The following is a 13242-nucleotide window of genomic DNA, read 5'->3' as shown; positions in this document are numbered from 1 at the left end:
TGAATTCTAGAGCTTCTTTCTTCATCTTGGGCCAATAAAAGCTTTTCTTTAAGTTGGCGTATATTTTGTGATATCCGGGGTGCGCTGCTAAGGGTCCTTCGTGAGCTTCTCAAAGAATCTTCCCCCATAATGGAACGGGTACGCATCTTCGCTTAAGGTAGAATAACTGACCCTCTTCTAGTGTGTATCCGACTAATTGTTTCTTAACCCTTCCTTCTTGGAGTTCCTTGATTAGGGGTCTAAAGAACTCATCTTGTTTCAGTTCTAGTTGGAATTATTGGGGTAAAGAGGATGCAGGGTTTCTTCTGCATGTTGTACGCTCTGCATATTTCATCTTGTCTCTCTCTTGATTAATCTTTATATCACCTAGCTTTTGTCAAAAGCTCTTGAGCAATTACAAAGCTTTATATTACCACCATGAATCACTCCCGCTCATATATCAAGGTATTTTATCAATCTAAATGAAAAGAAATGCTTTTTCTTCCTTTAATTCCCTGTTTTTTTTTGTTTAGCTTCCTTCTATATCAAGGTATAAAGCGAGTCTTTCTTCAACATCTTAATGAAAAGCTTTCTTTCTCTTTCTTTCTTTCGTTTTTTTAGTCGGTAATCCTTCATTTCCCAATTGCGTGTTCAATCCCCACGCAGTTACCACTACTAAAGGTGTCACCGCTTTTTCTTTCTTAAATTCCCTTTTCTTTTTAAGTTTGGCATTAGGAGGGACATAAGGTTACACGGTGACAAGATCATCCGGGTGTCTAGCCGCGGCCACTAGGACAATGGCCCCTTGTCAATTTATTTGAGTCATTGATTGATTGCTAAATTATGTGGAAGTGACGGCTTAGTTTACTAAATGATGTGGAGGTGAAAGCTCCCCTAAGCATAGTAACATACATACTAGAAGTTTTAGACATCTTCCTAATATAATTCCAACTTTTTGGATTAGGACAACATCAAGGTTTAGCATACCTAGCCGCCACACCTACCTAGCTATGCGCAGCCTCGTCTACATAACCTCATGATGTTGAGCACTCTAGGGAAACATGGAGCCTCTTTCCCATGAGAAATTGCCCAAAACTTCTTGTGCTAGGTCTTGTTGCACAACAAGTTTTAGACAATTTCCCACCGTAATTCACACTTTGTGGATTATGACAACATCATGAGCTTCTCCACCCCAAACCTAGTCAAGAGGCTCATGATGTTGAACACTATAATGGAAATAGAACTCTTTCCCACAACGAAATATGTCCAAAACTTCTTGTGCTAGCTTGCAGGGGCGCTTGAGTTTTGGGCATTTCCCTTGTGGGTGGCAATCGCACCCAGTTCGTATGGGGTGCCTCTCCTACAAAATCTTATGATGTTGTCGCAATCCTTGCATTGCCTCATTCATCAAGGCACATATCTATATGAGACTAATTCTTTAAATACATGAGGCCTATCTTTTGGAATGAAAAAAATAAATAAAGATTAGCCTTTTTTGGGAAAAGAGAGAGATTATTTAACATTTCACTTTCACTCTTAATGATAGCAAACCAAGCAGCAAATTTTCCTAGAAGTTGAAAGATGAAGAACAATTTTAGGCCTTCTATACGTTGTGAATAACACCATGGATCGTAGGTAGACTAATACACACACATTCTAAATAACATTGTGGGATTGTAAATGTCCTTGCCCATACCTATGGTACTTGGATATTCAATCTCATGGGAAGGTGCACAAATCTTGCCAATAGCCACAAATTTAGGGATGAGGTTTCATTGCATTACTTTCTTCAAAATGATGTGGAATTTAAATCAGTTTTCTTGATGCAATTGTCTTTTGCATTTGAAATGCTTAAGCTATTGATAGCTATTGTTGGTTGAGGCTAAGATATGTAAAAGTATCAGTTGTTGTTGAGATTGAAAACTTTGGTTTGAAGGCAAAATCAAGTAAAATTAAAGTTACAAAATCAAGTATAAATTAAAATCATAGTTCTCTTTTAAGGCTGATAACAATCTTGATTGTGTGTGATTGTGTGTGATTGTGTAGGTGGTACTAATGGTAATGATTTGTTGGCGGAACATGATAAGCTTGAGTAGAGGTGCTTCAAATTGCAAGGATGAGGACGAGGCATTGAGCCTAGCCTTGCCTTGTGTGACATCTGGGAGTGTGGAAGCCAAGCCTTCAAAAGCATGTTGTGATGGGATCAAGGAGTTGGTTCAAGGCATGACATTGGGATGCATGTGTGAGGTCTTGACTTTAAATCACCGTCTTGTTGAGGCACAGAATCCTGCCTCTCAAGATTAGCATCCATGGCAAGCTTTAAATCACCGTCTTGTTGAGGCACAGAATCCTGCCTCTCAAGATTAGCATCCAAAGAATCCATGGCAAGCTTCAACGATGCTCCTCGCTCGTCCGCTTTGACTGCTTAAATCTTCCAGATGCACAACCATGGTGCTCAATTCACCTGAATCTGATGCACAACAACTTTCCTCGGTACAACACGTGGAAAAACCACATGGGCACAGCAAGGAGGGAGCTCTCTCACCTTCTTCATTGGAGACGCCTGTTCCTTCTCCTTCCAAAGGCGAACCCTTTCTGAAGGATTCTGAAGGCATAACTTTCTCTGTTTTCACGAGAAAGGTACTCGCATGCGCCTCACCCATTTTCAACATTCCCCCTTTTTCCCAAGACCATTGCTGTTGAGTCAAACATATGGGGTAAATAAAACAACAAAAAGGCTTTCACCCTTCTACTCTCTTGATTGCAAAAAGCTCTTCACATTTCTGTATTTCTGTAATACCTGCTTTAAGCTCATTTCGCCTCCTGTTTGCAGTGATTTCCGGCTCCTGCTGGATACCATGCGGTACAGATTCAAATTCCAACCTGATTAACCTTGCTTTCTCAATCCTTGGGGCCATACAGATAGCAGTGTCGTTGTATCTTTCTATAAATTTGTGCTGTAAGTCAGGCATAACCAACAAAACCATTAATTTCACACACAAGCTCATGACCACTTACATGTGCATATTAATCTGCTTTTACTTCTTGATTCTATTCTGGAACGAAACCAGACACGAGTGATATAAACTATACCCAAAACAATCAACCCAAGCTTTTCACTCACTTTAAGCATGTCTGTTGTTGCAGAAGGACGCAGCCTGGTTTCTTTTGTTAAACATTTTGTGACAAACTCATGGAAAATCAATGACCTGAAATTTAGCCGATTCATTAAAAAGGCACAATATTAGGTAGTAATTTGCCTAAATTCAAATTGTAGTTTTTCTATTGGTGATAAGGAAATGGAGTTCATTAGGTTCAAGATGCACCGAAAGTAAAACATCTATCTATTTTGAAACTAATGCTCACATGCATTTTCTAAATATTTATTTTGATAATAAGTCAATCATCACGGATACAACAGACATTTAATCTTGTACAATGATGCGTTGCTTTATATATGCCATCAGGAAGTCAGAAGAATCTTATCTATAAATCATAGTTTTTTTCATACTTGTATGTTTCACCATGTAGATGTATTCAACATATGGTGTATGAATGCGTATGAAAAAAAATAACATACTTGCCCTCAATCAATATAAATGTGCTTAACTTCTCATGTGTTTAGAATAATTTTATGTACACCCTCTAAAAAATTACTCAAAAAATAAGGCACAACTCATTTTTCCTTATGGGGAAAAGGCCACTTTCCCTTGGTTTTTCCTTGTAGTATTCAACATCATGAGCTTCTGTAGATGAGGCACCGCATACCTAGCTAGGTGCGTTTGAGGGCAGGGGACTGCCGGTCCCCCCACCCCTAGCTAGGTACGTGGTGCCTCCCCTGCAGAAGCTCGTGATGTCGTAATAATCAGTAAAGCAGGAATTACATTGGGAATTTTGTCTAAAACTTCTTATGAGAAGCGCGTATGTTTCAGATGATGAGAAAATACCATACTTCAAACATACTTTCATACCCATATGGGAAAACTTCTTATGAGAAGCGCGTATGTTTCAGATGATGAGAAAATACCATACTTCAAACATACTTTCATACCCATATGGGTATGTCGTATGTCCTGACGTACAAAAGAATTATGCTAGAAATAACCTTCATAAAAAATAAGGAAACATAAATACACATTCCCTCAGAGTAATTAGGATGAGAGTAATTAATGAAAAACATTTGGCCAAGAACTCCTGGCAATACACTTGCAATACTCTAGATGGGCACTCTTAAGTACATTTTGATTGCAGCATAAAGACTAATACATTATATGAGCTGGACATCAAACTAATAAGCTTGGATTAGGACAGCTGTTATTCAGCATAGAGACTAATACATTATATGAGCTGGACATCAAACTAATAAGCTTGGATTAGGACAGATGTTATTCAGCATAGAGACTGCAAATTTTGTACCCATCAAAAACTGTTGTAATACATTATTAACCAAACACAACAAGCACTCAAGAGTCAACAATAATCCCCTTGCACCCCTACCTTTGACAGTGAGGTTTCAAGAAGCAAACATAGAGATTTCATTACACAACTCTCCACATGGAGCTTGACACTATGACAGATTTAATACGTAGCCTTCTTGTATAAAGGTTGGGGTGTGCAAGGCCTGATAACCAGTGGAAAATGGGATCTTGCCAAAACTTTCTCTTGTACTTTAAAAATTGGTATGCCAGTTTAAACTTTGTCTTGTACTTCAAAAGTTGGTATGCCAGCTTAACATTTCTTAGACCATGCAAGAAAGACCTTAATGTTTTCATCTACACCAAGAAGACTGATGCATACCATTTCTCCTTATTTGCCAGCATGGGTGCAGGCTCCCTCAAGATCATGAAAAGTACCTGTACACAAAGTTTACAGCCAACAATTAGGTAACAAACTAGGGGATTAGGTTGTGGCTAGGCTGCAGACTATCTGCATGCACTTAAGTGCATAAACCTAGATGTGCATGATTGAAGATATGACCGACCTTGCAAGTATAAACAAGAACAGCTGCATATAGAAAATGGAAGTATTGAGGCCTCTAATTTGTCAACACAAACTTAGGCCACATAGGTAGCCAATGGCTACAAAGATGAGATGAAAAAAATGATGCGACAAAGACTCACGATATTGAACTGATAGGAAAACAATATGAATTTGAGAACCAAGTCGAATGTTGAAGGTAAGGGGCTGAGATGTAGTGAACAAAACTGTCTACAAGATGCCTACTGGGCCTTAAGGCCAGGATAAGATTTCATCTCATGAAAAGCTCATCTCACACATAACCAACCTCTCATTAGTTGACCAAGCTTAATATTTATTCTCTCTCCACCCTTATGCTTTGAATTTGTCTCTCTAATCTTAGGTGTTGAATTCATCTCAACAAGACCTAACTCTCAAGTATCATCATCATGCTCATTAGACAAAGGTTAGTGTAAATGTTTGCATCAAATCAATTCTTTTAATCTTTCTGTGCATCCTCCATTTCCTCTTTGCACACTTCAACCTCTTTATCAGATATTTCAACAATATCCTCCACTGGAAATCATAAATTGATAAGTATCTTCCACCCTTACTATTGCCCAGCTTTTCTAATTTGGGTTGCTTTGTCTGTTGCTCTTGATAGTTCAAATTTGTGTGTATAAATAAAAGCATTTCTATCAAAACTCCCCACCTCCTCCTATACTGTCTTCCCTTCAACATGAAGACCCAACATAAGATGCTTTACATTAAGATCCATCAAAAAAGGGCACTTTTGTTAATTTCGGGAAAAAAATGGCATCATGACTTCGATGCCAGCAAAATTACATTGCAAAATTAAATAAATGACAAACCTACCCTCAGAGGATGCACATTGTACCTTGGAGGCAATCCCTACAGAAAGCAAAACCGAAAAATAATCATCATTTCACAGTAGTGCCCATAACAAGACACTTTATAGTGCAACATGGAATGACTCGTTAAGGTGACATGAGAAGCAAATATCTGACCTCAGCCATCTCAATTGCAGAGATTCCGAGGGACCACACATCAACCTGCATTCAAATATAGCAGAGACTGTGTTTCTTACAAAGATAGTGAATGATGTCTTCTTAACCTGATAAAAGCAATGCATGAACCAATAGTACAGCTCCCAATCCCTAACCTTCCCATCGTACCGGGTTCCTTGAATAACTTCTGGTGCCATCCAATGGGGTGTCCCAATTGACTGCAAAGAAAATAAAGATTTTTAACACAAAAAACAAAAAACTTCTAAATTGCGGCATAAAGAAGGTCAGAAACCATCCACACCACCAAACTCCATGAGCAATAATTTATGCAAGCACATAGTTAAGACCCACAATTCCCTCGATCACAAAAGAACAAAGAGAACAAATGTTATCTTTACGTTTCCTTGAATGAACAAAAAAAGAGACCACAAACTCAAAACAAAAACCCATGTGCACATGTAATGCCTTCTATATATATACCATCATAAGGCCTGAGCTTAACAATCAAGATGAAGAGAGGAGAAAGACACACACACACACACACACACACACACACACAAGCAAACAAACAAATCCAAAACATAAAAGTAAAAAGTAACACGACTAAAACACAAAATTGCAAGAGCAAAACAAATCACCAAGAATGCTTAATAAAATTACACAATAAACATAAGAAAAGTGGACGATGGCCTAGAAAGAGAGTGTGTGTGTGAGCCAAAGATTAAATCCATGGGAGCCTTAAAAAGATTTTAAAATTTTCCAATCAGATTTAGAGAGAGAAAGAAAGAAAGATTATATTAACATCTACTGAAGGTCACCATGGCCTAAGAGACAAATCCAATTACAAGTATCCATGTCTCTATGCATCATGGATAAATGGAAAAAAAAACTAGATACGACCACAAACGTATATGTGGCTCAGAGCTATGCATCTCCCGACCCATGCATCCTGTCACTATCATGCTATAGGTGTTCAAACGTACATGTGGATCAAAGCTATGCATCTCCTGACCCAGCATCCTATCACTATCATGCTATAGGTGTTCAACCATACTCTAGTACTTTGTCCCCCATCCTAAGGAAACACCTGAGTAAAACCTCTATCCTCCAACGCATGTGACATCAACCCATAGTTGACATGCGAACGTTCTTGTAGCCACTCACCATTTGTTCTCTGAGCAACCGCAATATCTCCCTCATCCGGTACATGCTGATCATGCACTCCAAGACCAAGATCCGCAACACTCGATGAAGAAGAAAGATAATGATCCATAGCCCTGGAGTCTACCACCCTGTACACCCCTTGCTGCTCAAAATCAACAGCCGGACGCTTCCTCCTGAAATGTCCAATCTTGCCATACCGATGGCAAGTCTTCTCCTTCCGTTTTCCCTTGTTCGTAATACCGGACTCCTGTCCAGTCAAAGCTTCCAAGCCCCCTCCGTCTGAGGTGCTCACAAACCTCGTAGTATAGTTCAGACATCGATCCCCTTTGGGCATCTTCCTTACCATCCACTCGTGCATGAATGAATCATCACTATCACTGTCATCATCAACCACTTTCTTGCCCCTCTTCTCTTCCTCCTTAGACACGACTGCAAAACCGTGCACCTTACTGATGACAAAGAAGGCCTACAAGAGAACCGTACCTTTTTGCTCGAGAAGCACCGACAATGGTGCTGTTGTCCACGCAATAAAAAAGATATTGATTCTTTCTATTAATAGAGTCCATATATATGTGCACACCTGACAGGTGGCAAGCCTGGCCAGTGGGATAGAGAAGTCCTACTACTACAAGGCAAGCAAAGATGAGCTAAAGTTGGTTCACGATGATGTGTGGTTGAAGCTCTATTTATAGAGTAAGTTGTTTTAAAAGGTGCCCTAGGCCTTTTACTATATGAAGGGGGCATTAGTTATGCACAAAGAGGTAGTTGTGTAGAGCCTTCACTAGGCAATCGGCAGCTGTGGGCTCATGATGGAGCATGCATCGAGGTATGTGATGCCACGATTTTGTATGGCCGGATCATGTGGCTGGATCATGTGGCTGGATCATGTGCAAGGCTTGGGCAAGATCCTTTGCATCTCCTTGTTTCTCTAGTGATTGTGCACGTGCAAGGCGTTCAAATTCTCAGAGATGGGTCACCGGTCACCACACTCTCAAACCCCTCTTGCACCTCTTTTGCAAGAGTTCATCCTACAAATCCATTGATTGAGCAATCTAAACAAAAGAGAAATCCTTTCCTTGATCTTTGAATGTCTGAATACAAAGACAGGTGAGCCTTAATGAGAGATATGGATTATTATAGGGAGCCTACTGGGGTGGCAGTTTTTAAAGGAGACTTGCTCGCAAATTTTCAAGTGCACGCTCTCCACCACCTCATAGGTTCGAGTAGCGTTTGAAGGAGAGCTCATTCATTTGCTTTGCAGAAGGGGCATGTGACCAAAAACGGGATCATCTAGATCGCAACACACGTAGAGAGCATAGTTTTTGTGGTATCTTTTTCAGCCTTCATTAGGTAGCCCGCAGTGGTCCTCTTTGCCTCCATCCCCCCTACAGCCGTTATTGGCTTTTTCTTCAGTGGTTCTAGCCATGAGCTAAGCATATGTACTTGATACCGTTTATTCTGGAATCCAGCCAAGACCCATTATCAGCTTCTTTTATTTTGGTTCCAGCCATTAGCTGAGCATATGTACTTGATACGTTTATTCTTGAATCCAGCCAAAGAGCTGAGATGTTGTATCTGTTTAACCGGTGGTGATCCAGCCAAGAGCTGAGATGTTTTATTTGGCGACAGCACTTTGCTGAATTTTTGTACATTTTGATGCAATAAAATTAGAAAAAGGCTTGCAACAACACTCGCACTTAAATACTCCTCACCGGTGAGCATGTCCCAAGTCCATGCGATACATACATAATACTTCTGCGCTGCAAGCAAACCTTGTGCTTCCTTGCTGCCTTGTAGCTCATGCAAGCATGACAAGCCATTGCACCAACATGCTTCAATCTCCACTATTTCACATATTGTCCATCCATGATTGCATTCTGGAAAGCCTACTCAAAGGTGACCTAGATGGCATGGAGCTTGCTTTACAGAGTTGAAGCTGGATCAAGTATGATGATTCAGCAGACTAGTCTCCAGAACCATAGAACAAGTGAAATGGTAAGAAATGGAGGTCTAGAGAGCGAGAGGTATTGGAAAAAAAAGTATCCCAAGCAACCACGCCTACCAACCAGCACCTCCTTTGGATAGAGGAGTCTGCATATATACCTAAATGAATCTAGGAACATGCCCAAATTCACCTTATAGAAAGCTGCAAAATTAAAAAGTCATCCACAAGACTACGCAGATAGCCATTGGCTTTTGACACATACCTGTGGCTATACTGATATTTTGGGTTTTAATGATCTTCAATACAAGGCAGGAGGTTATATTTGTACTCATGTACTTGTGTTAGTGCGAGCAACTTATACATATATATATATATAACTAAATAAATCCAGGATCATGTTCAAATTCACCTTTTGGGAATGTGCATGTTATATACTCATGGGAGTTCCACAACCTAACTATGAACTTAGTATATGGACTAGATACTATGACATCCCCAGTAGCATCCTCAGTGCCCAATAGGATGGACTTATAGATATGAAAGGGCCATAGTAGTAATACATCTCACACTCACAAGATAACACAAGCTTAAAAACTTTAGCCCTAAGGTTTTTACACAAATAGACAACTTACTCTACAGAATCTGCATCTGCTAGGTGAATGCAGCAGCAAATTGAGAGCAAAATTTGCATACAAAATTTCAATACACATAAGTGCATTCAAGAAACAGTTTTTATCGAATTTAAAGAGTGTGAATACTGTGTTACGTTTCGATAGCGTCCTTGTCAACTGAGCAGCAACCCCAAAGTCACCTGCATGCAAGCATCTAATCGTATCTTTCATGGTACGCTTCAAAAGTTCCATAGACTATGGCATACATGAAAACCACGTATATAACATTTTCAAGCAATAGCCACAAGGGATTCTCACCAAGCTTCACCTCCCCTTGTTCTGTAAGTAGAATATTACCGCCTTTAATGTCTCTATGAACCTTGAATATATGATGAAGGTATGCCAAACCCTATCACAAAAGATCAAAACATGAAACAAATGGTAATACCTTTCCTGAGAATTGAATACAGTTGTCTGATGCTTGAACCTTACAATGCTTTAGAAAATTGAAATGTCTCTGGTAAGATATACCACAAAACTTTCCCACTGACAAGGTCCCAAGGGGAGAGACCCAAAAAAAATATCAACTTTGGACTTAAATACCATAAAACGTATTAGTAAGAGGCCTAGTAGTCATACACAAGAAGTTTTAGAAACTTTCCTACTATAATTCAAACTTTGCGGATTACAACATCATGAGCTTCTACAAGCGAGGTGTAGCATACCTAGGTGCGTTGGGGGCAGCAGCCCCCTGCCCCCACCGCACCTAGCTAGGTATGAGCAGCCTCGTCTCTGTAGAAGATCACGATGTTGAACGTTGGGTGCCTCTTTCCCACAAGGGTGTCAGAGGGCGCAGCGAAAATGAACAAGACAAGGGCGCTAGAGAGAGGGAAAGAGATGAAATAATCAGGAACACTATTCAAGAAGATGCATACAAGAGCGAGGTCTCGCAAGGGTGTGACCTGTAGGTGAGGGCTCAAGGGACTCAATAATGAACTGAGGGAATGACGACCTATGGCAGCCTATTTATAGGCTGCCAACCTCCAGGTAGGGTAGTAGGCCAATAAAACCTACGCTGCCTAAAAATAATAAAAATGATAAAAAGCCCAAAAATGGGGTGACTAACTGAAAGGGTGGCCAACCCACAAACAAGGGCTTGACACTAGGACATGACACCCGCTAGCAAAAGGATAATGCCCAAAACTTCTTGTGATATAAGCCTAATAAATTAAGGACCTTTTGGTTTAGTTTATAGTAATTTTAAATTACAACTATGTTTAAGAAATGTGGAACATCTTGAAACTGTGTCATGGTTTACAAGACGCACTCATCACGACTATGCTTCAGATGAGGCAACATGAATTAATGGCAAAGTTGATAAAGAATTAGCATGGGCGCAGGCTTTGGCTAGCAACAAATGCCAACAATTCAAGAGATGCGCAAATCTCAGAAAAGGGGAGTAGAGTAGCCATGAGCCTTATCATTATTTTAGAGCCAAAGCATATTTCTCATGGGAAGAGCAAGCCATAATGTAAAAACAAGTAGATTCTGCAAAAAGGCAAGTCGCGAACCAAGCAAATCAATCAAAGTCCAATCATAGCACCACATCCCCTTCCCTCATATGACAAAAGCATACATTGGTATGTGTAGTATATGCACAAAGTAGAAGATGTGTGCTTTAGTAGCCCATTTAACGACAACAAAAATCTATGCAAACAGCCCGCCCGGTTCGTCGCTACTAATGTTCTAGAGATTAAATAATAATTTGGGCTGAGTTTGTAAGTCAAAAACCTTCAGTGCTTCACCACATGTAGGCAATCTGCCGTTCTTCCAATGGTTCTTCGGCCACATGTAGTAAGTCTGCCACACTGCCCACCACAATACTCCATCACAATCTGAGAAAAAGGAGAATTCTTTAAGTAATCTGAAAGAGTTGCTCATTATAGTGCCAACACAAGAAGAGCAAGAGCAGATTAAATCGAATACCCAAAGATACTCTTCTGCTTGATAACTCCCTAAGTAATGAACAACATTTGGATGATTGCAATGCTGAAGCATCTCAATTTCACCACATATGTCCTCATAGCCTTCTTCCTAGCAAAGCAAAGTGTTAGCCAAAGCTAATCTTCGTGTAGATACACACTCAAGTCGGCGATAATTGATCTTTTCCATACCCCTTCGCTCAAGGAAATGACCTTGATTGCTACCAACTCTGATGTTTTCAGGCCTCTAGCTTTGTAGACTGCCCCATAGGAGCCTTTACCTGTTAAGATTAGGGGATTTTAAATATCGTGTAGCAGAAATATATGATCATTAGACAATGAAATACATTTGGATATGGCAGCTTCTCACCTGCCTGAATTACAGATAAAAGCATTATAGCACCATAACATGTAACAATCAAAGGAGATGCATAAGATGGGTGTTCAATAATATGCTTTTTTCATGTGAACATAGGTCATCATTAACATAGGTCCTACTATCATGAGCTTTTTTTCATGTGAACATAGGTCCTACATTTCTTCAGTTTCATATCAGTTTATACTATTGCTTTCTTCATGATGACAGAGCTTAATAATCCTTCGTTGCATGATGCATTCCTTTGCATTTCGTGTGTGCCATAAAAGTTGAAGCGTGTAAGTGATTGTTATCAAAATCCTTGTGTGAAGGCACCCCATGCCCACCACCTCAAACCACTAGAAATTGACAACTTTAGCAACAGGCTAGAACAGTTGCAAAAACCCAGGCATGCAAACATAGCCACATCTCCTATAAGTCGTGATACTTCATAGAATTCTGTGCTTCTCTTCAAGCTCTATATCGGAGCATCTACCTTCTTCCTTGCTCATGATTTCCCTTGAATCACAAAAATCAACATTGAATTCGTACTAGTATTGCACCCGCGCGTTGCTACGGCGACCGACCAAGGTTCCAGAAAAGAACTATTCCCTCTCTACAACCATCTCTCTCTCTCTCTCTCTCTCTCTCTCTCTCTCTCTCTCACACACACACACACACACACACACACACACATGCACATGCACATGACCCTCTCCCTCTCTCTGTCACGTACACACACTCTCAAATGTTGAAACTCTCTCTCTCTCTCTCTCACACACATGCACACACATATACACACCTGCTCTCTCTCTCTCTCTCTCTCTCTCACACACACACACACATGCACACACTCCCTCTCTCTTCTTACACTCTCTCACACACACTCACACACACACACACACACACACATGCACACACTCCCTCTCTCTTCTTACACTCTCCCACACATAGAAGCGCTCTCTCTCTCTCTCTCTCTCTCTCTCTCTCTCTCTCTCTCTCTCTCGCACACATACACATATGTAAATATATAGTATATACAATATTATGTTTTAGATACATAAACCTATACATAGACACATATACTTATACATATATACATGTATTTAAAAATATAAATACAAACATTGACATAATTAAATACAAACCTATACATAGACACATATACTTATACATATATACATGTATTTAAAAATATAAATACAAACATTGACATAATTTA

The 13242-nt window shown here is 39.9% G+C and overlaps 1 pseudogene; it reads right to left on the bottom strand.

Moving 5' to 3' along the window:
• Positions 1-1976: 1976 nt before the first annotated feature.
• LOC147618002 (serine/threonine-protein kinase 1-like) overlaps positions 1977-13242 on the bottom strand; it is a 17695-nt pseudogene continuing 6429 nt past the window's right edge.

The sequence above is a fragment of the Cibotium barometz genome, chromosome 36 (genome assembly GCF_041138505.1).
Source record: "Cibotium barometz isolate CiBa-2024 chromosome 36, ASM4113850v1, whole genome shotgun sequence".
In the NCBI taxonomy this organism is placed as follows: Eukaryota; Viridiplantae; Streptophyta; class Polypodiopsida; order Cyatheales; family Cibotiaceae; genus Cibotium; species Cibotium barometz.
The sequence above is the reverse complement of the archived record's forward strand: the minus strand, read 5'-3'. Positions and strand labels throughout refer to the sequence as shown.